General features: G+C 46.4%; 1 long non-coding RNA gene across 1 annotated transcript; it reads left to right on the top strand.

Moving 5' to 3' along the window:
- Positions 1-3,205: 3,205 nt before the first annotated feature.
- LOC118983213 (uncharacterized) lies at positions 3,206-18,567 on the top strand. The gene is made up of 3 exons (XR_005065662.1): positions 3,206-3,292; positions 16,411-16,539; positions 17,745-18,567. It is a non-coding gene; the product is annotated as an uncharacterized LOC118983213 (long non-coding RNA).
- The last annotated feature ends 2,875 nt before the right edge of the window (positions 18,568-21,442 follow it).

Below are 21,442 nucleotides of genomic sequence, written 5' to 3'. Positions count from 1 at the left end.
CATGATCTCATTCGAGCCTCACCACACCCTACAAGGTAGTCAGTGTTCTCACTGTTTGGCAGAGGAGGAAAGCCCAGCTTGGAGGCGTTTATCCACGCCCTAAGGTCCAGAGCCGGAGCATGGTGGAGCTGGTCCTTGAACCCAGCACCCACCCCCCACACACCCTGTGTCTTCCTAATTGCGCCTAAATTTGGCTAACTCTTCCACCCTCCCCGATGGAGCCAGCGCTGGGGGGTTGTGCCCTCACCCTCGCCTGCAGGGGAGAGGCTGTTTGTTCCCCTGGACCTAGTTCTTATCATTGGAAATCTGCCAATGGGATTTTGGGAGAAGTTTTCTCACTTCCAAGGGAGAGCTACAGGGATCGTTTCCCAATTCTTCCTCCAGACATCACCGCGTCTGGGTGAGACATCTGGGATCGCTGCATAGTCACTTGCTACCAGTCTGAGGACCAAGGTGAGATGGTAGGGCCGAGAGAGAGTCAGGGTCCTTGGTAGTGGGGTGAGTCACTACGTAGCCCATCCTCGGTGCCTCCAGCAGCAGAAACTGCTAGGTGCCTTCCCCATGTCCACTCACTTCCTCCCTAGTAACAGGAACTCTGTGATTATGGATGTGCCAATGTGCACAGATATAATACCACATTTTCCAGACTCCCTTGTCAATGCAGGCAGCTAATGAAATGTTACGTGGCCCTTTGCCTGGATCCTCTTGCTTCCTATGTCCTGGAATATGGACGTGATGGCTAGAGCTGCAGTAGCCGCTATTTAACCATGGGGCTAACTTGAGGGTGGATGCCATGGGTTACAGATGGCAGTACAGAAAGTGTGGGCCCCTTCTGACCACAGCGTTGCCATACCAGCTTTGACTGTGTATTCTGGGCTTTTGCGTGGGAGAAATATAAGCCATTGTTATTTGTGTTTTATATGCAGCTGAGTCTAACCCCAACGGAGAAACCTGTATATTTCAGAATTTCTTATTGGGTGAGAATCAATTTCCTTAATGTGTAAACTGTTTGGAGTTGGGGTGGCTTTTATGTGCGTTCAATAGCATCCTAACTGTTTCCTCTCCAAAACCCATACTGTTAACAACTGCCCTGGGTAGTCAACTATTACAACAGAGTGCTGAGTTCTTCAATTCTTCATTATTCTTGGTGTGAGAGGCCCTAATATTCTACAGACCACATTCTACATACCCTCTCCTGCCTCTAAGCCCCATGTTTGGGCAATAAAAAACTTCCAGGGAGCCCAAACAAAAAGCAAGTATTCTAACCAGCGGTACAGGGGTGGTACACACCGGTGGGGAAGACAAGTGGATTCCTCGGCACCAACCTAAAACTGGCATAGGGAGGACCCTACTCCACGCCTGAGCAGGGTCTGGCTTTCAATGGCCTGCTGGCTGTTCCTCCAGCTTCCACGCTGCCCACTCGTCCTCAGTTCCTCGGCCCCACCATGCGGTCTGCCTCCCACACAATCCTTGGGGAGAAGAGCTTTTAATAACTGGCGAGGCAACTATTGACTCAGGTTTTGTTTGCTTGCCATTAGGTTAGCATTTTATAAATGCAGGGTTCTTGGCTTAATAGGCCAGTCATTGTGCATTATTGAAATAGCACATTAATTATTCAAAGCTGTGCTTGAGATAGACCAGAGATTTCACCGAGGTGGCCTCTCTCGTTCCTGATTCGCAGGAAACCTGGCATTTCTGGCCGGCCAGTATTTATTTAAAGTATAAAGGCGATCTCGTTAAATCCAAGTCTGCTAAATCAAAATGAAAGTCAGGACTTTGTCCTGGAGGGTGGGGGAGGGTGTAGTCCGCCTGCGCGGAGAAAGTGCCAGACTCCCAGCTCCATGACTCCCATCTCGCCCCGAGGTTTCCCACGTTGGCTCGTAAGTGTGGCTGGATTAATCCCTGCTGTTATCCGTGGACAAAGGCACCCACCACCCTCAGCCCAAGCGGCATTCCCTTGGATGTGAAAGTGTAATGTAATGATTGTAGCGACGGCCACCATTTACCAGCACCTAAGATGTGCCAACTGCTTTAGGTCCATGACCTCCAAGTCTCAGGGCTGTTGCAATCTACAGACGAGGAAACCAGGGCCTAGAGGGTTACGTAATCTGCCCAAGGTCACGAGTATGTTAGCTGGCAGAGCTGGGAGTCATAGTCGGTGATTTGGGTTCGAATGCTCATCTCTCTTGCTGCAGAGACTCTGAGGCCCGGAACCTGCATTTTTGTGTCCCACCCAGGAGGGTTCTGTCCCTTGGCTCTTGGCTCAGAACCTGATTACCAGCACAGTCTGTTTCACCTCCCACCCTCCCACCCCACGAAGACGCCCCTTCTTTGCATGGACATGCACGCTTCCCTTCTCCCATGCCTGCCGCGCCTCGCCGAGACTGAAGTGAGCGGAGGCCACCCCGCCCACCTTTGTGCATCCCTCCCTTTTTCCATCCCCATGTGCAGGACTGCTGGGTGTGTCACCCAACTGAAACGAGAAGGAAGAATATTCCCAAGGAAAATATCCCCGTAGAAAAACAATTTTCAATGTAGCCGAGCCATTGTTCTGGGTTTTCCATTGGTGTGTCTCTTGCTTTGCTCTGTGAGCCCACCTGTGCTCCTTACACTGTGGGCCTTTGGTTTACAGTGGAGACCTGGCAGCCCCGTCAGCGGAGGGAACATAAGACAGGAACATCCGACTGCCTGGGGCCTTCAATGTAGCTCACAACGTGGGATGCCAGATGCCTAGTTTGACCCATGACATGATGTTGCTGAGCACACAGGCTGTGTGGTTCAAACCAAGGACCTAAGAGGGGACGTTCTGCTCAGCTTCTACTTAAGGGAGCTAAGTCATTTGTTTTATTCATTCATTCACCTAACCCATATCTGTTGTTTGCCCCCTGTGTGTCCGGCACTGATGGAAAGCACAAGGGCTTTGACTTGACATGAAATGTCTAGAATCCCGAGGGCAGGGCACAGGAAGGACCACTGACTGGAGGGAGTATCTGGCTGAGTTAGGGTGGCCAGTTCTCCTGGTTTACTGGTTTGCACTGGAAGTCCTGCATCCTGGAAAACCTCTCGGCATCAGTGGGCCGCTTCTGCAGTCTACTCGTTAGCCAGTCAGCATATATTTCCTGGGAGTCCGTTATGTGCCAGGCAGGGTTCCGTTGCTGTGGGAATAGTGATAAACAAAACCCAGTCCCTGTGCTCAAGGGGCCCCCTTCCAGTAGAAGTTGACAGACAGGACAAGCAAAGGGAAATAAGATAACTCCAGGTGTGTCTGTGTGCCTTTGAGAAGATAAAGCAGGTACCGTGATACAGGTTGAGGGGGGGGGCTGTTTTAGCTGGGAAGGGCAGGGAAGGCCTCCATGGCAGCTGACGGAAGCCTCAATGAGGAGGAGGCAGTCACAGAAAGATCGTGGTGGGGCGCTTTCTGAGCACTAGGGTCATCAAGGGCAGAGCCCTGAGATGAGAATGAGTCAGCCATGGCTGAGGTCAGAGGGAGGGTTAGTGTGGATGGGTAGAGGGTAGGAAGGAGAGGGAAGGAGGAGGAGGTTGGAGGAGCAGGCAGGGACCAGGTGATGCAGGGCCTTGGGCTCTGCATTAGGTATATGTCCCACAGAAAATAACTTTCAGATGAGGAGTCAAAGGTTCAGAGAGGTCTAGTGTAGCTGGAAAACATACTTCAGAGGGCTGAGATGAGGATTCCTAGCTCCCCCCCACAAATCTGCTTTCTTTGTTGGGTTTTCTATCCTAGGAAGAATGTCACCACTCAGAGTTGCCAGGGCTGAGAACTTCAGTGTCATCTGAGCCATTCAGCCTTGCGTCTACCACCTTTTCTCCGTTTTCCTGGACTCTGCTCTGCTATAGTCTCTCACCTGCATCAGTTTCCTGACTGATCTTCTTGCCTTTCGTTTCTTCCCCATATTGATATGCACTGCCGAAATGCATTCTAAAACGTGAATCATGCCAATGGTCATGCTTAAGCCAATGCACAGTACTTAGCACATGTTTCTCCAGTTAGATTTCCCAGAAGCAGATTCTGGGTTGGAGATTTGTATACAGGAAGTTTATTGGGGAGTGCTCTTGGTTTTGATAGGGTGAGTTATATGCCCTGGTTTTCTGGTGTTTAATTAACCTTGGTTCCTGGGACAAAACCCTCTTGGTTGTAAAGTAGTGTGTACTTTTTGAATAGTGCTGAATTCAGTTTGCTCCTAGTTTGTTAAGGATTTTTGCATCTATGTTCATGGTTTTTCATCTCTTGTAATGTGTTCATCTGGTTTCAGTATGGTTATAACTCTGCCTCCTCAAATGATGAGAGACTGGATTTAGGGGTGGGAATAGTGAGACAAGAGACTGCTGTTTTTCATTGTAAGGTTATTAGCATTATCTGATTTATACTTATTTTGCTCTAGTCAATTTTTTAAATACTAAAAAAATTAAACCTATTATTGTCCCTGACTTGATACTATTTTATTTCACTTTCTTTGGAGTGGATGTAGAGGAAGTACTTAGGTGGGTGGAGGTGGGCTGGGTAACAGATGCAATGTAGGCTTAGGTGGGCCTGGACTTGAGGCGAGGTGATGATCACCATATATAGGGTACTTTCTGTGTCAGGAATTGTGCTGGGCACTTTGCTTACTTGCTTTAATCTTGATGAGAGCTTGTATCAGTTAACTGTTTCTACATACCAGACCAGCTCACAATTTAGTGGTTCAAACAACTATCGATTCCACAGTAAACATAGTGATGCGGCACTCTCCCTTGCAAGAAGCCAGAGAAGGGGATGGGTGGATGAAAAAAGTCCAGAACTTTCCTGTCTGCTTGCTCATTATCTTCTTGTAATTCAGTACCAGAAGGGTGATTACAAATTTGACAGTTTGTATCAGGAAGGGGCATGGGCTCATCTCATTCAGTGACTGGCACAAAACTCGAAGGATCCTCTCTGCCAATGTGGTGAGCATTCTGTGATTTGGGCTGGACAGTTCTTTGGTTTTGCGTGGGGTCACTCGTGAAGACTGCAGTCATCTACCCATGGGGCTCAGCTGGCGTAGAATGGTCCAAGATGGTGGTCACATCATGTCTGGTGATGAGCACAGGTATCCTGATACCCCTTTGCTGGCCTTCCCAGCAAAGTATCCTAGGTTTCCTAGACGGTGGTGGCTGTACTCCAAGAGGGCAAACTGCACTATGCAAACACCTGTCAGATTCTGTTGCTGTCCCATTGGCTGATGTCCTATCAGTCAAAGTAATCACATGGTGAAGTGTAGCACCAATAGGGGAGGGGGATACATAAGGGCATGGATGGATCCTGGGAGGTTGTTGGTGGCACACGGTGTGAAAGTCTGTCACAGGATGCTATGAAGCAAGTATTTGTTTTTATTTTTGTTTTATAGATGAAGAAACCAAGTGAAATGTCTTCCCAAGGTCCTCACTCCTGTCTGGTGAGGGTGGGGTACAGCTGGGTCTCACGCTCCCTTCTCCATCTCCAAAGCCCGCACCTTAGCCAGTGTAGTGTCTCTGGCAACCTGTGTTGGCACTGACTTCTTTTGCATACTCCATGGTCAAATTATCCTGATTTACATGCTAACTCACCTGTTCTCAGGTCTGCTGCTGGTCTCTTGTTTGTCTGCCGGCAACTTGCCCCCCGAACACACACAAGTGCACACACTCACTCAAAAGAGCAGTGTTAGCGTGGTTGACTCCATTTCCCTTTTGTACATACCCCCTAGAGTTACTGCCTGGCCCTTCTCATTCTCATTTCCTTGGTTCATAGGGCCTTGGGTGAACGAATGCCCCTCACCTTTGTATCTTATACCATTTGACAATGAGAGGAGTCCATGCACCTACCTGGCACAATTTTTCCTCTTTTTAATCACCCTTTTAGCACCCAGTTACAAGAATAAAATGGCCAAGCAGGTAGAGAAGCTCTGCATGCTGTAACCCACCCATCTCTTTCTCTGGCTTCTGGCGAGGGAGGCTGCTGTGTTACTTCTCTCCTTCCTTTCAGTTGACTGACGGAAACGGGTGACCTGGGGTGCTGTCCCCATCATCGCCATCAGAAATCTTATAGCACCTGACAGACCAAAACAGATTGCCTTTTACTTAGTGAGGCCTGTCTTGTTGACAGGGTCCAGCCTGACGGCCCCGAGCACCCTCTCAGTGTTGTTGTAGGCGATGTGATTGAGAGGCAGGCTGGGTTGTTTGTCACCTTGGCCTTCCCAGGACTAGCAGAGTGAAGCAAAATACTGAAATGTATGTTGTTTTCAACGAGGTTCCATTTCTGTTATAGACATGATCAGCTTTAAAACATGTCATAAAAATATGGCTTGTTATTAGCCCTACTTTTAGGGCACTTTAAGGCTGTTAGGAGAGGTGCAAGCAGGGAGCTGTGAGTTATTCTTTACAGAGGAGTGTGATGCTGCTTTTTCTGAGATCATTATTTGTGGTCAATGGGAAGACATTCACTTCCTAGTCCCTGGAACCCGTGAACCTGTTATGTCCATGGAAAAGGGAAATTAAGGTTGCAGGTGCAATTGAGGTTGCTAATCACATGGTTTTAAAACAGGAAGACTATTCTGGGTTATCCTGGTGGGTTCAATGTAATCTAAAGGGTTATTCAGTGTGGAAGAGGAAGGTCAGTGGTTGAGAAAGATTCAATTGGCCTTTGCTTGCTTTGAAGATGGAAAGGGTCAGAAGCCAAAGAATGTGGGAAGTCTCTAAAAGCTGAAGAAATGCAAGAAGAAAATTTCTTTCCTGGAGCCTCCAGAAAAAAAAAATGCAGCCCTGCTGACACCTTGGTTTTAGCCCAGTGAGACCCATTTTGGACCTCTGACCTCTAGAAGTGAAAGCAAATCAATCTGTGTCATTCTTAGACACCAAGTTGTTAATTTGTGATGGCATCAATAAAAAAGAAATACGCTGCTTTTTGTTAGCTCCTTGAATATTGGTCACTAGTTAAAGAATACCCTCACACTTATGGAGGAGTTCGGCGTGTATCATAGGAGCAGGATTTATAACTCTTGGTGGGGATATTACTCCACTCTCCACTTATCAGAGAAAACCATCTTAGAGTCCCGTTACCCTTATACTATCAGGGAAGCCGAATAGCAATGTCTGAGCATTCTCTGCTCGTGTGTAAGTTGTTTTTCTTCCCCCAAGATTTTGTGGGCTGGCAGTTTGGGCAGGACTCAGTTGAGATCGTTTGTTTCTGTGCTATGTGGTGTTAATAGGGGTCATTCATGTGCTTGTGGTCACTTGGCATGTTGATATGGTGTTGGCTGATCCTGCATGACGTCATTCACAGGTCCAGCAGTTGGATGAGATTTTGGTGAGGGTGCTTTGGTCTTCATCCACACCGCCTTTCCACTGGCATAGCTAGCTTGGGTTCCTCCCTTTGCAGCTGGGTTCCAGCAGAGTGCAGAAGTCTCTTGAGGTCTTGGCTCAGAAATTGCATGATGTCATTCTGCTACCTTTGATTGGCCAAAGGGAGTCACAAGGGCGGTCCAAATTTAACAGACAATAGAGACATATAGACTGCACATCTTGATGGGAGCAGGGGCAAAGGGGCATGAATGTAGGGATGGGAGGAAATTGAAGATGTGTTTTCAACCTTCTATACTCTCTGTGGCTCCCTTTCTTGGGCTGGATGTCCTAAAGCTGGTATACATTCATCCTTCTGCTCTTACCTCTTCCATGCAGTGAGCCCAGGAGGGCAAGCTCCACCCTTGAGGCGGGGGGCCTGCAGCTGTCCGGCTATAGGTGGCTAAGAGCAATTCAGAGAGGGGTCAGTCCCCATGCACCAGTTGGGTTAGCCAGCGCTACAACTATTATTAGGACATCTGTCTGACTCCTCTGTATATTACTCAACTGCTTCAAAACTTGGAGGGAAGAGAGGTATGATTAATTAGTACTTCAAAAACTTATCAATAACTACTTGAAGGAGACAGAGAAAGAACCAATGACAAGGAGGGGAGCGTAAAGTAGGGGCAAAACCAGGCCATGTTCTACAGGGGAAGGTACAAATGCTACTCACATGAACGGTGGATTCACAACGGATAAGGTGTGCACCACCCTCGTGGACCCACTGTAAAACGTTACAACCAGGATGTTGACTAAGCATGGACAGAATTCTGGAAAGCATTCCGCTGGTTTTGCATTTACATTCTGGTGAAGTCCTTTCTGCCCGAGAGTTGATATTTGGACAGGGCTCCCAAGACAGCAGTGGAGTATAATATAAACTGGCGTTGAAACATTTCAGTTGTCTTGGGTTTGTCTGTTTTCTTGGACGACCCAAAGGAGTGTATACTGCACAGACACTGGCACACACACATTTTCACTGCTGTTGGTGCCTCTGATAATGGGACACAAGAAACGAAGGGTCTCTCGGGGCGGGTGAGACCCTTTCTGAATTTTTAAATTAAGTACTTAATCTAGAAATTGTTCTCTTTCCTCAAAGGTGACGGTGACGAGAGTTACACAAAAGTTTTCTACAGGCTTGAGAGAAGGCAGTGGTACATGGCCACAGGCAGCTTTGTGGTTAGAGCAGACACATGAGGGAGAAGGTAGTGGAATGGACAAGCATTTTGATTAAAGATTGGCCTGGGTTTTTTTTTTTTTTACTTCTGGATTTGCAAATCACTCCCTTTGAAACCTTTGAAATCATGTTTTTCCACCTCCGAGTCTTCTGTAAAATGGGGCTGTGACCCTTGATTCCCACAGCCGGAGGAAGGGTTAAATAAGATGCATTCAAAGCATATACTACTTTGCTTAGCACACTGTAAGTGCACAATAGTGATGTCTGTATGAAAACCAAATTTGCAGAATTGGTGGGAGGGAGTTGTGCCTGAAGCCCTGGCATGGATCAGTGCAGTAGCCAGCAAGAACAGAAGACTGTATTTGAGGCGGTAGAGATATGGTTGAAGAAAGTACTAGGTTTTAAGGGAAAAAAATGCATTCTTAGTAACTGGGACTTTACTAAATTAATTTTTGGTAATTTGTAGTTAGTAAGTGCATTACTAAAAATGCATTCTTAGTAACTACGAAGTAACTAGTTACTTAGTAATTTAGTCACTTAGTAAGGAGAAGTATCAGAACTAACAACCCTTTCAGATAATCGTCTAAGAACTAATGGGGTTGGTCTGAAAAACCATGAACCAGTGTGACAGGGCCAAGGGGACGGAGGATGATGGAGAATAAGATGGCGACAGAATGCACAGAGCTGAAGATTGATGCCGACCCTGGCTCGTGGGGTCCACCACATTGTGGATAAGATATGAGAAATTCACATGGACTACTGAGTCCTATGGAGAAAAATGGATGGCATGGCTTTTCTCTCAAGGGGAGCAAAACCCACGGCCTCTCCCATGACAGGCCTTTTTTTTTTTCTTTTCTGGGCACATTACATGGTGGCCCTCACTTACTATGCACCAGTTTGCTTTAGGTGGTTACCTTTTACAGAAAGGACCCTTTCTGTAAACAAAGGAGCCAATGCTGCTAATCACATCACAGAAGAGGGATGTGCCCCAGGGCACAACCCAAGCATGTGCCCCAACTAGGAATCATCCCGGCAACCCTTTGGTTTGCAGGCTGGCACTCAATCCCCTGAGCCACACCAGCCAGGGCAGGTAAATAAACCTTGATGAAGGGGTTAGGAAAGAGACGTTCCCCTACCTGCCTTGCTTCGGTCATGTTTATAAACAGCAAAGGCCGGTTCAAGCTTACTGTGCTTCAAGGGGGCATTAATTATAAAGACACAGGAATGTCTTGTGCAGTCAAAGAGCAGGAACGAAATGGGGCCGTGGCAAAGGTCTAGGATCAAGGGCTAGAACACAAGGGCTGGACTCATTCTGGGTCTCTTGCCTCCGATCTCCACTATTCCGTTCTTCTTATTCCCTGGAGACATGCTTCCTCTTCTTGATTCACGTGGTGACTGGAACATGCCCATTGTGCAAGTCCGGTCATGTACATAAAGTCATACTCCCTTTTTCTTGGTTCCATTTCCAATTGCTTGAGGATCTTTGATCCACTCGATGTGGGCGAGTTGCCCACCTCAGGTCCAGGAAGTCATGGCAGAGGACTGAGGTAATGCTTTACAAAACGCCCGCCAGAGCTCACTGCTGTGGACGAGAAGGGAGTTCAGGTTTCACGGGGAACTTGGCAGGTATTGCCCCCAAATGATCTACTCAGTGGGTGAGGATTCCAAGAAGTTAAAGATCATATCTGTGAGGATGGGGATGGGGCTGCCTTCCTCTCCCCGCACTCTGCCCATCTTCCCTTGGCCGTTTCTCAGTAGCTGACAGTAGCAAAGACAGCCTGCGGGAAATGCCAGCCTCCCTCCTGCCCTGAGCTGAGGGCACACTGGGGCTTGTAGTGCTAACAGCTGCCAGGAACGCCATCCGGGTCACGCCACTGCATTGCCTGACGCGGAAGCTCATTCGCCATTCGGTTCATGGCCCGAGAAACAAAAATAATATTTAATGAGCAAAGTCTTCTTTGTTTAATTATGGTAAATGTCAAGGTTGACTGCAAGTGCTTTGCTGAAGGTCAAATGCTCAGTGCTATCAAAAAGCATTTAAACCAGGGCTGATGGGCTATTAAAACCCAGACAAGTTAAAACAAGGCACTGTCCCCATTCAGTGATTTATTTCCCCCTCTTGGAAGCGGTACTGTTGGAGCTGGAATAGTCTTCCAGAAGCTTGTGTGCTTCCCTTCTCGTTCCCAGTGTTCTCTTTAGGCCGATGAGGGACTTACTAATGAGATCAATGCCCCCAGGCTCCTGCAGAATTACCTCTAAAGCTGAGGAATCCTGTTTCCATTAGATCAGTGGCTTCCAAGGGGACAGCTGCCCAGACCTCTCTCCCAGAGCTGCTGATTTACTAATTGCTCTGCAGTGAGACCTGGGCACTGATATTTTGTAAAGACTCCTAACTAAAGAGTTTCTAATACGTACAGGGGGTCTAGACCAGTTGGGCTAAATGATCGATTTTCTTAACTAAAATGCCCTTGTATGCCCTGTGCTTTTCTCCACATTGCATTGTCCTTTCTCATAGTTTTCATTCACTCCAAATTTATACTCTTCCCCGCTGCTGCTTATTCTCAGCACCCAGAGCTGCCTCCTCAGAGATGTATTGTGGAGCGCCAGGGAGGGCAAAGCTGCAATGCCCCTTGCACGTGGCAATGGACGGATGGGAGATACCCATCCCCAAAGCGTCCCTAGCTCAATACCAAATGGCTTCATGAAGATCAGTTCTGAAGGCTCAGGAAGGAGATGAGAATTCAGACTATGGCGGGCCCCTTCAGGTAGTTTGAAAAGGATGGGATGGCGAGAGTTTCCTGAGCAGCGAGCAAACCTTTCTCCTGTTATTTATGCACACTGCCCCACGGTTCCTTCTTTCTTTCTTGCCATACAATAGAAATAATGATCTCAGTGCTGGACCCTGTGCTGCGCCAAGACAATTAATCACCCACCCAGTCATTTATTTCCTCCTGCTCTCGTCCACCAGGACCATTATCCTGTAGGTAAACAGAGGTGCCAGTAAATCACAGGCAGAACACGAGTCAGTGGGAGAATAGTTGATGAAGTGTCTCCGTAACGCACAGTTCTACAGCCCCTCTCATCTCGGGGGGTCTCCAAGCACCACGTACGTTGATGTATGCACGCTGCCCAGCCCTGATATTTGTCATTTTCTGCTCCGTTGGTTGCCTCAGGGGGGTGGAATGTTTATTGCCCTTGTCATCTAGTTACCCTCGAAACTGCAGTCATGGGTTAGACCGGAGGGAAAGAAAGAAACGTTTCACTTCCTTGTCCTTTTGGGCAGCAGAAATGAGCTCCCCAGCAGGAAACCAGCAGCAGTCAGAGAGTAACCTACTGACCTCTTGGGGAGAATTTCTTTGGCTCGTGAAATGCTGCCAACATTAGAGCCTTCCATATTTACTCTTCTAAAGTTGGCAACAGAAGAGCAGGCCTTGGGGTTGGGTGGCGAAGTAGGAGAAGAACTGAAGCAAGTTCTTGAAGTTCAGATCCAGAAATGTTTCCGGCTCTGCTAGAATCACAGTCTAGGGGAGAAGCAGTCTAAGGAAGGATCCCTTACGAGCCTCCAGAACTATTCACAATAATTCTGCTCTTACACTTCAGGAATAGGTGGGCTCCTTTGAAAGAAAAGAAATCCCCACTTTCCTCCCAGTGTTTACTACAATTCTTTGAGTACAATGCCACTTTCAAACTTATCCTTACAGCTCTGATACGAAGCATGCCAGGAAAAAGTCCAGCCATTGTTAATATAATGAGAATGGTTTACACACTGATGTAACCTGACAGCCAAGGAGAATGGAATGTGCATGTATGAACAATGATGACTGCACTGTACTAGTCAGTGGGGTGGTAGATGCTGTTGAGTGAGCATGTGTACTGTGTGGCTGTCACATTCAAAATGACTGAGCGAGTAGAGCAATGAATCTGCATCAAATTTTGCATTAAGCTCGAACATTCCTCCATGGAAACTATTGGGATGACTTAGAAGGCTGCAGCTATGGGCAGTTGGTGGCTGGCACTTTTATCAGGTCCCCACCCTGCCTTCATGCATCACATCTCATTCAGATTTTTTGGGCAAAACATAATATCTCCCAGATGACTCAGCCCCCTGTCAGCCAAGATTTGGTGCCCTGCGACTTCTGGCTTTTCCCAAAACTAAAATCACCTTTGAAAGGGAAGAGAATTTCAGACCATCAGTGAGATTCAGGAAAATACAACAGGGCAGCTGATGCTGATTGGGAGAACTGTGTGAGGTCCCAAGGTGCCTAACATGAAGGGGGCTAAGTTGTCATTGTCCTGTCCATGTTTCTTATATCTTGTATCTTCTTCAGTAAATGTCTCTATTCTGCATGGCACCTGGTGGGATACTTTCTGGACAGACCTCATATACATCTAAAGCAAAACCCAAGTTAAATTCAAACCAGTTCAGTTCAGCTGACTATAATTCAGTTGCGTGCCATGGAAGTTGAACACAAATAAAACTACCAAGCTGATGTGATTCAATTTAGCAACACTAATTCAGAAGGAAAGGTGATGTTGTTCTGCTGAAACCAAACCACCTATCAAATGAGAACGTACTATTGGCTTACGCCTCATTGGTTCTTTTAAGTCTGGCATGCTTACCTACTGGGTGTCGCATGGCGACTCAAGTTTTCACCGTTTCTCTCTATTTGAGCTGCTGTGGGAACCTCCTTTGTTCAGTACACCATTAATTTTTTTTGCCTTAATTTGGGGTGAACCTCACATCTCTGTGCGAAGCCCACCTCTGCGTCACAGGAACAGACGAGGCCCCTGGGATCCCCGGGCGTGATCTGATCACGTGTAGTCATTAGTACCATGCAGAAGATGGTAAAATTCAATTTTAAAACTATGATCAAAAGGAAAACCCCCAATTAAAAAATCCTCATAAAAGTTGTTAAGGCTCTCCTGCGGGTCTGTGAGAGCCCTGGACCCCATATTAAAAGGCATATGTCCAAAGTCATTAGGTTTAGGCCAATCACAGGTTTACAGCTGGAACTGATAAAAAATTCTGAGGAACCCCCCCCCCAGAATAAAATAAAATGCTCTGGTATGCCCTGTGCTTTTCTCCACATTGCATTGCCCTTCCTCGTAGTGTTCATTCAATCCAAATTTATTCTCTTCCCTGCCGCTGCTTACTCTCAGCATCCAGAGCTGCCTCCTCCGAGATGTATTGGCGAGCTCCAGAAAGGGCTACCCAGGAGGTAGCACGACAATGGCATTCATTCCTTATCGGAATCATGGATTCAAGTATGGACTCTTGTCATGGGTCTGGGAGACTGCTCATGGTCCAAGCGCATCTGTCCTTTCCTTTTCCTTTTTAATAAGAGAGTCCCCACTGCACAGGCGCTCGCAGGGAACTGGCTACTCAGCCACAGGCCACGCTTCCAGCCTCCCTTGAAGCTCATGTGGCCACGTGGTCAGATTCTTGCGAATGGAGTGGGAGCGGAAGTGTGCAAAGTCCACATCGCTCCTCTGAAAGGAAATTGCTTGCTTCCTCCTCTCTTCTTTTCTTTTCCTCTGGCTGGTGCTCAGATGTGACATTGATGAACCAGCGTCAACCATGCTGCCTCACCCTCGGAAGATGTCGAGGAAGGGAGTTGAAACAGGCTGGGTCCGGGATAGCCTCATAGAGTAGGGCTGTCAGTCACCCTGCTTACCATTATTCTGTTAGATCAGAGACATAAACCCATCTGTTGTTTAAGCCACTGTGTTTGGGGGTCTTTTGTGGTAGCCCCTTAGTCTATACCAGGAGTGTCAAACTCATTTTCACCAGGGGCTACATTAGCCTCGAGGTTGCCTTCAAAGGGCTGAATGTAACACCAACTCCTTAACAGTTAAGGAGTAGTTACATTTATACAGTTCTAAAATTATGTCAGCCCTTTGAAGGCTGATGTGGCCCCCGGTGAAAACGAGTTTGACACCCCTAATCTATACTGTAGTCGATATGGAGAGTGAAAGCTTAAGATCCTGTTCCATTCATTCGACAATATACACGATGTACTTATGATGGGCCGGGAACCCAAGAGGCGGGGCTTTATTGAGACTGCACATTGATGGTAAAGCCCAGGCACAATGCAGGTCTTCCGACTTCCAGCCCAGTCCTCTAGCCACTTCGTGCGCCAACCATGGTGACTCATTCGTGGAAGGCCTAGTGTTCCCAGAACTGAGGGTGGCCTGGTAGGTTCTACTCTCACATGGCTTGTTTGGCCCCTGTTTATTGGTTGTTTTTTTTTAATGGAAAAATAAGGATAGCCCAAAACAAATGAAGGGAGTTAGTAATGCAGGAGAAATGTGTGTTCATTACTGCAGGACCAACCCTATCCCCTGTGTATAGAGGGATGTACAGGGAAGCTCACAGAGTCTCAGGGATATGACTTGCCAGAAATAACACTGTGAGGAGAAGGCAGAAGTTGGAGGGACTAGATGAAGCCAGTGTTTATACTGGAGAAGAAAACAAACTGGAGTCAGGTTAGATGGTCTGGTGCACAGGACAAGAAAGTAGCAGAAACAGGACTGAACACAGTAGGTTTGCTTTCCCCTCTGCCCCAAAGTCATTCTTCATCGCATTGTTCTGCTGTTATTTTCTTTAAGATATTTTCATGATCAGAAATTTTCATCTTCACTTTTTGTTCACAATTTCGTTGTTCCTTTTCCCTAAAACAACATATTTCCACAGCTGCCTTATTTGCCATTGATTCCCTAGTGACCAGAACAGTTAGGCTTTCTAAAGTATTGCTGAGTGAATAGCAGAAGAAATAAATGTGTGAATAGATAATGTAACAGTACAGAAGATGAGCTACATGAATCAAGAAATGTCACAGTTCTGCTTCTTTGGTGACTGCAAAAATAATACGTTCTCAATAAAGGCAAAGAAAAACTGTGACTATTACCTCTTAGACCGGTGCTATCACTTCAGAATAACACCCCTGCTCCACTGCTTCCAGAATCTTCATTGTCATGTGCCTTTGCGGCGGCCAGGAGAATGCTCCTTCAGACCTCTCCTACGGCGGGTGTGCTGGACTTCGGACTCCAGCCGCTGCACTTCGAAATCCACTGCTCTGAGTGTGCTGATGCCACACGTCCTTCTCCTAGTCGATGACAGGCACGTCAGGGATACTGAAGAAGACCCCTTCCTGGGAGACCTAGGGCCCCTCTGACAGCCAGCTCAGGCTTGAAGCTTCCCTGAGAGCTGTGGCGGATCCTTCTTCGACTGCATGATGGTCTGGGATGCTCCCACCTGTTGCTTCTTTCCGCCTCCAATCAGCACCCGACTCATATGACAGTCAGATGGAACTCCCAGCCTTTTCCGACTTTCCCAGTTTTCCTTCACTGGTGGTTCCCCGACCAAACTCTCTCATATCTAGTTTTGTTTTGGAGTCCAAATCTTGAAGGTCTTGGACTCGCACAGCCTCTAGAGAGTTCTGGGCCCTCTGTTGGTTGGAAGGCTGGCTAACCCCAAGCACGATCCAATTAGAACACGGTATCAATTCTCACAGAGCTACCATCCAATTTGCCTGCCATCCCTAGACCCAGCCTAAATTTGGAAACCCTAAGAGAAGAGCAGAATTAGAATGCAAATGCTATTTATTAGTCCACACTCGATACAAGCACTGACAGGGAGAGTAAATATCAGAAGAAGGATATGAAGTTGAATAGAAAGAAACAAAGACATAAAAAATCTCTATTGAGTTCAGAGCCTTCCTTACCATGGGGGAGAATGTCAGGTTTGACAAGCACTAGCATGTTTATTGAATTTTTAAAGGCAAAAGTAGAGAGATTAGGGAATTCAAATGGATAGTAGCAGCTCTTGGAGTGGAAACACTTAAACTGGATGTTTAAGTATTTAAATTGTTGGCTTCGTGTAATCACAGACATGTCAAAAACAGAATTTCACAATGTGCCTTGGAGAAAGACAATGGATGTGAACATTTGTTTCCGAGGACCTGCTGCATTCTCAGGAGCACTGGCCAGACACAGATTTTTTCCCTCATTTATGAAAGGTAAGGATGATTTTACCAATTTGTAACATAACAAAAGAAAATGTATTTGTTATCTATTGCTGCCTAATAAATGACCCCAAAATGCAGAGACTTGAAAATATTTTTTAAAGATTTTAATTTATTTTTTAGAGAAAGGGGAAGGAGAAGGAGTGGGAGAGAAACATCAATGTGTGGTTGCCTCTTGTGTGCCCCACAATGGGGACCTGGCCTGCAATCCAGGCATGTGCCCTAACTGGGAATTGAACCTGCGAGCCTTTGGTTTGCAGGCCCTCGCTCAAACCACTGAGCTACATCAGCCAGGGTGGAAACAACATTTTTGACCGCTCAGTTTCTGTGGGGTCAGGACTCTGGCACCATTCTGATGGTCCTCTGGCTCGGGGTCTGTCATAGGCGGTCGTCGAGGGATCGTCTGGGCTGCTGCCCCTTTGAAACTCCACTGGGAAAAGGTCCGCTTCCTCGTGGTCACTGGCTAGAGCCAGTTCCGGTGAGCTGCCGCACTAAGGGGCTTGGTTTCTCGATGGCTGTTGGGTGGAGGCTGTTCACCCCTTGCCAGGTGAGTCCCTCCAAAGGGAAACTCACAGTGGGTGGCACTGGAATTCATCAGAGTGAGCAAGTAAGAAGGCCAGAGAAAGGATGCAAATAAGACAGAAGCCAGAGTCTTTTGCAACCTAATCTTGGAAGTGACATGCCATCACTCTTTGCCATATTATATTCGACAGAAGCAAGTTACAAGGTGCAGCCCGCACTCAAGGGGAAGGGATTACACAAGGGTGTGCAGACCGAGAGGAAAGGCCCACTGAGAGCCATTTCAGAAGCTGCCTACCACACGAAACACAACTGAAGCCTAAATCAAAGTCGATGTGACTTGAGGGCGTAGTAGGATGACATGGCAGAACGAGAAGATGAAACTGCACTTCCAAGGGTATGAATGTTGATAGGGCTTTATTGGCTTTCGCTGAGGACGAATGACTGGTTAGCATTCAAACAGTGCTAGGCAGACTTCTCCACTGAAATACTAATAACGACGGAAGCTTATAAACATATAAATGAATCCTAGAGCAGTTGGTGGCAAACAAAAATTTCCTTAAGTTTGATGCTTCGTCACCAAGGTTCTCATGAATTTTGTACGCTAGTCCATAATCGATGTGTTTGTTTGAATATAAAAGTATGGAAACTCCTTTTCATGGAGCAAAACTGATTTCCAGGGCGAGGCAGCCAGTGGATGTCGTTTGAGGAGCCTGAGACCTCACAGCAGCGGTGGGTCCCTCCCAACGGCCCTCTCTGCTGAGCCACCGATGCCTGCTTCCTGCGACATGGAGAAGTTCACTACTGTCATCTGCTAAAAAGGAAGAAAACCGAGATTTTGCAACATTGATTTATTTCCTGTTTTCTAGGCATCCAGCTTCCCTCTTCACTAATCCTCGTGTGGGCCACACTGCAGCCACGTGACACATACCCTTGCCCTCCTCTGAGAATAGGCATCTCCATCTCCATCTCACAGCAGGTTATGTGAATGTGTGGTTTCTCTCCTTCCCTGCCCAGTTTCTCCCTGTGGCTTCTCTGACTCTTTTCTGCTCCCCTTAGGGAGTCAGGGGTCGTCTCAGAGAAACAGTGATGCTTCATCTGAGTGAAGGAAGGGCTGGTCCTGCTCTGCGTTCCCAAAGCCACTCTGTGTACCCTTATTTGAGTGTTCAGACCAATAAATCTACGTCACCATCTAATCGTCAGCATTTCCTCCCCTCTGCGTGTGCAGCTTAAGGACAAAGACTCTGACCTGTCTCCCTAATACCCCAGCCTTGGGCATGAAGTACCCACTGTTGGGCGTATAGTAGATGTTCAGAAAATGACTGTCAATTAAATCAGTGGTTCTCACACTTTTTGGTCTTAGAAGCTCTTTATACTCTTAAAATTTATTCAGTACTTGGAAGATTTTTTTGCTCTTCTGCATTACATCTCTTGATATATACTATATTAGAAATTAAAACCATAATAAAGCATGCATAGCAAAATTTTTATTAACTCACTTAAAATAACAACAAACCTATTACGTGTTAACTAAAATAGTATTTTTTTAATTAAAAAATACTTTTCAGCCCTGGCTGGTGTAGCTCAGTGGATTGAGCACAGGCCTGCGAGCCAGAGGATCGTGGTTCGATTCCCAGTCAGGGCACATGCCTAGGTTGCAGGCTGGTTCCCTGCAGGCCAACTCCCAGCAGGGGACGCATGAAAGGCAACCATACATTGATGTTTCTCTCCCTCTCTCCTTCCCCTCTAAAGATAAATAGATAAATAAAATCTTTAAAAAAAAAGAAAAGATGGCACTTAAAAAAATACTTTCCAAACAAAAAGCCAGTTTAGTTGAAAGAATGATATGGCTTGGCATTTTTGCAAATCTCTTTCAAATCTGGCTTAATAGAAGTCAGCTAGGTCCCATCTCTGCTTCTGTGTTTAGTCTGTTTTGATGTTTTATTTTCATTGAAGTATAGAAAGAAAGTCGGGCCCCACACAGATCTGTAGCTGCAAAACGGAAGAACATTTTAGTAGCCTTTTTAGGTAATTGTGGATATTCTTCTTTGGTACGATTCCAAACTTTTCTAGCTTTAATTTCTTAAAGATTATTTGCAGTGTGGAATCTACAACCATGTCAATGAACTTTTCATGCTCTCTTACACTAAAATCTGTTGTTATTTATGGAAATTTGAATGGATCTTTTAGCCATGCATGATTTTGTAACATCATGGAAAATACCGGTCCACTGAGATTATGCATATCTTCTAAATATTCACACATTTCATTATGTAATGTCAAAATGTCATATTTGTCAAAATCACCACTGTCTCATCAGAAAAGTTCTTAAGTACTGGGAAACTCTCAAGCTCATAGTGATGGATAAATTTTTTTCCAAAAATTCCAATTTTCAGATGAAAATGTGAATTTTATTGTTGGTGACATATGCTGTCAATGACCTTCCTTCAAGCAACAAAGTCATTTCACTTTCTATAAAATTCTCAAGTGTAAATAAGTAACATTTATTTGTTCATTGCTATGGGCTGGCTTGTGTTCCCATTTGTAGATTGGGGCCCTAACCCCCAGCCCCTCAGAATGTGACTGTATTTGGAAATAGGGCCTGGAAGGAGGTGGTTAAGTAAGCTGAGGCTATAAGGGTGGGTCCTCATCTAATGTGACTGTAGCCTCATAAGAAGAGAAGATGTGGACACAGAGAGACACCAGGGGCATGAACACACACACAAAAGGCAAGACCATGTAAGGACGCGGCAAGAAGGTGGCCATGTGCAAGCCAGGGAGAAGGGCCTCAGGAGAAACCAACCCTGCTGACCCCGTGATCTTGCATCTCCTAGCTTTCAGGTCTGTGAGAAAATAAATTCTGTCATTCAACCACCCGGTGCGTGGTATTTTGCTATGGCAGCACTAGAAAGCCAATGCAGTGGCTTAGAGAGGAACAGAGACTTTCCAGGGTGAGACCAGCCGGTTAAGAAGACTGCTTAGGGGAGAAGTGAGGGGAGCACACCACCCTTTCCCCTCCACATGTTCTGGGGTCCCCAGGGCCCAAAGCAGCTGGAAGCCAGAAGGAATGGAGTTCTGTGACATGATCGTATGGGTCAGCCTCCCAGGGTGGAGGTGGTGGCTAAGGAAGGAGGGTCAACCAGGAAGTTCAAGTGGAAGGTCACTGGGACTTCTCTTTGGTCAAGGATTCTTAGAGCTGAGAATTTGACCACTGGAAGGGATTTTAGAAGTCTTGCTGTTCGGTGACTTGAGGTTAAATCCTTTCACTTTACAGAGAAGAATCACTAACATTTTTTAAAAAGATTTTATTTATCTATTTTTAGAGGGGGAGGGAAGGAGAGAGGGAGAGAGAAATATCAATGTGTGGTTGCCTCTCATGGGTCCCCTGCTGGGAACTGGCCTGCAACCCAGGCATGTGCCCTGACTGGGAATCGAACCACAGGCCTGCGCTCAATCCACTGAGCTAAACCAGCCAGGGCTACTAACATTTATTGATCACCTATTAAGTACCAGCCAAAGTGGGAAGTGTTTTACTTGTGGTATCACACTTAAGCATTATAACAATCCTGTGTAGTAGGTGCTCTTATTGGAGAAAAATAACACTTTTGAAACACTAACAGATTGTTCCCATCTACCCACTCTCCAACCCCATTTTCTTATGGTTCTCTCTGCTCTCTCTCCTCCATGTCCACATCTGCCCTCCAAGTAGCTCGGCCATTCCATGACCTCAGGAAGTGAATGGGACTGAAGATAATAGAGAGAGAAAAGAGTATTTTTCTGGCTTTTCTATTTTAAGAACTGGGGCCTTGAGAGGAACCTGAAGATCTCAAGTCAGAGATAAAAGATTGGGGAGAAAACGTCCTGAGTCCACACAACCCAAAAGTTAATTATGAAAGGGGCTGAGTGCTCTGCAGTGCTGTGCTAAGGGGGGGTGGGGGTGGGTGTGGGCAACGAGAGTGTGTTGTCTTCGGAAAAAGTTAAAAACAATGGTAAAGTGGATGGATAGTAGGTCTGCTTTTTATTATCACCATGGGCCTGCAATTCTAAATCATGTCAGTGATAAAATATTCCTCACACGAATACTTTTAAGCCCTCAGATTCCTATGCCCCCCTCTGACCCTCTAAGTCAAGATTTTCAGGGTGTGGCTCAGACCTCTGAATATTTAAGGAGCTACTCAGATGCTGTGGATTGAATTATGTTCCCTAAAATTCCTATGTTGAAGCCTTTATCCCCAATGTGAGGGTATTTGGAGAATGGGCCTTTGGGTGATAAGTAGGTTAAGACTGAGGGCGTGAGGATGAGGTTTTCGTGATGGGATTAGTTCCCTTATAAGAAGGGACACCAGAGAGCTTATGAGATGGTTGCTACCTATGAGCC

This window comes from Sturnira hondurensis, unplaced genomic scaffold (genome assembly GCF_014824575.4).
Source record: "Sturnira hondurensis isolate 20B ecotype Veracruz unplaced genomic scaffold, ASM1482457v3 Scaffold0002638, whole genome shotgun sequence".
Taxonomy (NCBI): Eukaryota; Metazoa; Chordata; class Mammalia; order Chiroptera; family Phyllostomidae; genus Sturnira; species Sturnira hondurensis.
This window is presented reverse-complemented; position numbering and strand designations above follow the sequence as displayed.